The sequence below is a fragment of the Carlito syrichta genome, unplaced genomic scaffold (genome assembly GCF_000164805.1).
Source record: "Carlito syrichta isolate Samal-C Ts95f unplaced genomic scaffold, Tarsius_syrichta-2.0.1 Scaffold316401, whole genome shotgun sequence".
In the NCBI taxonomy this organism is placed as follows: Eukaryota; Metazoa; Chordata; class Mammalia; order Primates; family Tarsiidae; genus Carlito; species Carlito syrichta.
In genome coordinates this window covers 379,835-383,739 of record NW_007260497.1, presented here as the reverse complement: position 1 = coordinate 383,739, position 3,905 = coordinate 379,835, and the positions used below count along the sequence as shown (strand labels likewise).

General features: G+C 48.1%; 1 protein-coding gene across 11 annotated transcripts in view; it reads right to left on the bottom strand.

The window, feature by feature from the left end:
• The window catches only part of CPNE1 (copine 1), a 41,701-nt gene extending 38,956 nt beyond the window's left edge, over positions 1–2,745 (bottom strand). For 4 of the 11 annotated variants that reach the window (XM_021707166.1, XM_008074347.1, XM_008074351.1 and 1 more), the window contains exon 1: positions 2,569–2,735. The gene's annotated coding sequence lies outside the window, so the exon portion shown is untranslated. Of the gene's footprint in view, positions 1–2,568 lie in introns of all 11 variants that reach the window. The other 7 variants (XM_021707164.1, XM_021707160.1, XM_021707163.1 and 4 more) reach the window with 7 other exon arrangements.
• Between the last annotated feature and the right edge of the window lie 1,160 nt (positions 2,746–3,905).

The window sequence follows — 3,905 nt, the reverse complement described above, 5'->3', positions numbered from 1 at the left end:
CCACTCACCTCGGCCTCCCAAAGGTGCGGGATTACAGGCTGAGCCACCGAGCCCGGCTTCTGGGATCAATCTTAAGGAAAGAAAAAAACAACCTTCTTCTGACACTGATGGAGATGTATCGCCTTTAAAATGCATCACTCAATTTTCTCATTAACTTCCATTCAGTACTAAAAGGCAGCAAATCAAGACATTTCTAAAGATATTCTTCCTGCCAAAAAGACTTTTTCAAGCCCCTCAAGTGCCAAAAGAAATGTTATCTTACTTCATTTTAACTTCAAAGCAAAGTTAATATTTCTCACCAAACCAACAACATTCACCCTCACTATGATTTTAAGACTTAAAAGTTGGTTTTAAGCTTTCATTAACCGTGCAAACTAAAAGGTATGTGGGTATGGTAGTAGAATTTGATTACACTATTAGGTGAAATTATTATTCTGTTCAGTTGACCTCAAACATTTAACAATATTCATTTATTCCATGAACATTTATTAAGCACTTGGGCACAAGGCAAAAAAGATACAAAACTGGACAACAGCCTGCATTTTAGGACAATTTTCTAAAATCATATTTTGTGTATCCAATTACTGACACTCAGTTCTTCCTACAACATCTACAGAAGAAAACATTTATCCAAACTAAATGAAGGAGTGGCTCTCAGCAAAATAGAATAAAAACATCATCACCAGATTCCAGCACCTGGAACACACACACAGGCCCACAAAATCAAGTTTCACATCTAAAAATTGTACCAACTCCAAACTCGCAAAGTGCAATCATCAAAACATTTGACATGTCAATGAAAGTGACAGAAGCCTCAAGTATACTGGTATGTAGCAATATATTCAAAATAACTACCGCAATGGTCTCCAAAGCTTCGCATTTTTCACCTAACATGTGAACATTAAGAAAGATTTAAATTATACATTACAATCTATAAACAAAGTAATCAACATCGTACCGAGCATATGAAAGTGATATAAAAATGCATTCCGTTTCATTAAAAAACTGCCCAATAATACATACTAAGTACAGCTTCATTTACTTTTACATAAACACTCCAAACATTTCATTTTCTTCATAAATTACTGTAGTTATTTGAACCACCTGTAACAGTTCTTCCCAACTTCTTTTTAATATTCTTGGAAAATACTTGAACGTAATTACTTTCCACTCAATACAGACATCCTCCATTCTATAAAAACTACCGAATTTCAGAAACAAGTACAACCAGTCTTGTATAGCAGTTCTACAGTTTAAAAACAAGATTTCTCTACATGTCCAGACTTGAGGCATTTTTTTCAACTGCAGATGCTCACAAATGTATTAACAATATACACTAGTCAACAAGGCCCCAAGCAATTCTTGTTGTAAGACTCAATTTTTTAAAAATTACACCATTTCAAACCATTCAAGAAAGAAGCTCTACGAGAAGTACTCTAGTCACAAACCTCCCTTCGACGACCTTCAGCTCCACATTTTTTTCCAGCAGGTTGTATTGACTAGCACCTCTCTAAATCCTTCGAGAAATACTTCAAAACGGTCCCCGCCAAACTCCCCAATTTACATGAGGCCATCTTGGGAACCTGGGAGGCTTACTGGAGCCCCTCGGGATTTTCCCGGGTAAGCACACACGAAGTCCATCCACACACAGCCTAGCAGCAGAGCCTGCTACCCTGGTGTCCATCCTCTCCCTAACCTGTAGATCCTCAAAGGCCCTCCCACCCACTTCACGAGGCTGCAAACCAGCGCCACCAACCTTCGGAGAAGCAGCTCAACTTCATCAACAGCACCCAGCCCTTACCTCCCACTGGACCTCGTCCTCCTTCCGTGAGGAGACTAACAAGGGCCATAAAGGTGCTGCTCACAGCAGCCCTTTCCTGCTCGGGGATCAATGGCCTGGCGCCCACTAAAATTCTCAGGGCCTCAGAGACGACCCTCCCACGTCCTCGCTCGAGGCCAGCTTAGCGACTCCCGGTTCCTCGGCAGTGAGCCCCACCCGACAGAAGGTCGTGGAGGCGCTTCACTGCAGCCCTCCGCCTCCCCACGAAGAGGCCGGCCCTGAGGCTGACCTCCTCGACCCCAGTCGTGTCCCGACTGCAGTCCCTCGCTGGTAGGCCAGAGGAGCCTCCCTTCCACTTCGGGTGGGGGCGGAGTATGCGATCACCTTCCCACAGGAAGGCACAGAAGTGCAATTACGACCTCCACCCACGTGGGGGTGAAGGAAGTCCGCATTCGGGGTGTGGGTGTGTTTCCACTGCAGTTGCCGCGAGTTCGCAGGCCGCGGGGCCACCTCGGCACCCTCCCTCTCTCTGACCACGGGGCGTACTCGCTATGCCCTCGAACCCACTTCGGTACGCCGGCTCATCCGTTCCTGCGTCCTTCTCGCATGCTCTCAGGTCTCAGGGGCATCTTAAGTGGCACCTTAGGCCCCCACGGCCCTGCCCCGACCCTTTGTGTAAGGCGCTCGCTGCGGCGGGCTCGGAGGCCCCGAAGGCCCCGCCCCGGGCCACCAAGGGGCGGCTCGAGCCCCGCACAGCCCCGCCCGTTCCGGGGCTGCGGGAGTCTTACCCGGGAGAGCTGTGCGGCAACAGAACCCAGACCCGCGTTACCCCCCGCGCGAGTGCCTCCGCCCCGCGGCCGACAGCCCCAGCCCGAACGGCTTCCCGGAGACCACCGCAGCCACCACCTCCTTCGTTGCTTCACAAAATGGCCGCCAGCCCGCTCAGCGACTCCGCGTTCCAGGAGGGGGCGGGGCGGACGGGTGGACGTCACGGGACGCGCAAGCGCACAGAGGCTCTAGGGCGACTTCCCGGAAGTTGCCGGTATCAGTGAGGAGTGAGCTTTTCATCCCATGCTTGAAACATTTCCTCCCGCCACCGCCCCCAGCCTGAAGACATTTTAGGGAGATTAAATGGACCACTAGCGTGCATGCTAGTTCTATGGACAACATCCTGGCAAGAGTCAAAATCTGATTTTTTTTCCCCATTAAAAAACTTCCGGGCGGGGCGCGGTGGCTCAGCCTGTAATCCCAGCATTTTGGGAGGCCGAGACGAGAGGACTGCCTGAGCCAAAAAAGGTTCGAGACCAGCCTGGGCAACTTGGTGAGCCCGCATCTCTACAACAAATCACAAAAACTAGCGGGCGTGGTGGCGTGCGTCTGTAGTGCCAGCTGTTTGGAAGGCTAAGGCGGAAGGATCATCTGAGCCCAGCAGGTCAAGGCAGCGTGCCACTGCACTCCAGCCTGGGCAACAAAGTGAGACTCCGACTCAAAAAAAACACAACCTACTAAATGCAATGTAGCATCTAGGGTTGGATCCTGGAACAGAAAAAGGACATTAGGAAAAAAGCTGGTGAAAGCTGAATATAATCTAAAGTTTAATGAGTAGCAACATACCAATATTAATGTATAAATTTTGACAAATGTACTGTAGTTTTGTAAGATTTTTAAATTAGAGGAAATTGGTGATGGATATATCTAACTCTGTGCTATCTTTGCAACTTTTCAGTAAATCTAAAATTCAAAATAAAAAAGGCATATTTTAAAAAATGGCCAGGTCTGGTGCTTCATGCCTATAATCCCAACACTCTGTGAAGGGGGGAATGCTTGAGGCCAGAAGTTCAAGACCAGCCTGAACAAAAGAGCAAGACCCTGTCTCTACATAAAATTTGAAAATTAGCTGGGCATGGTGGTGCATGCCTATAGTCCTAGTTACTCAGAACACTAAGGCAGGAGGATCACTTGAGCCCAGGAGTTTGAGGTCATAGTGAGCTAGGATTGTACCGCTGCATTCCAGCCTTCCTGGGAGACAGAGGAATACCCTGTCTCTTTAAAAAAAAAAAAGCCGGGCTCGGTGGCTCAGCCTGTAATCCCGCGCCTTTGGGAGGCTGAGGTGAGTGGATTGCCA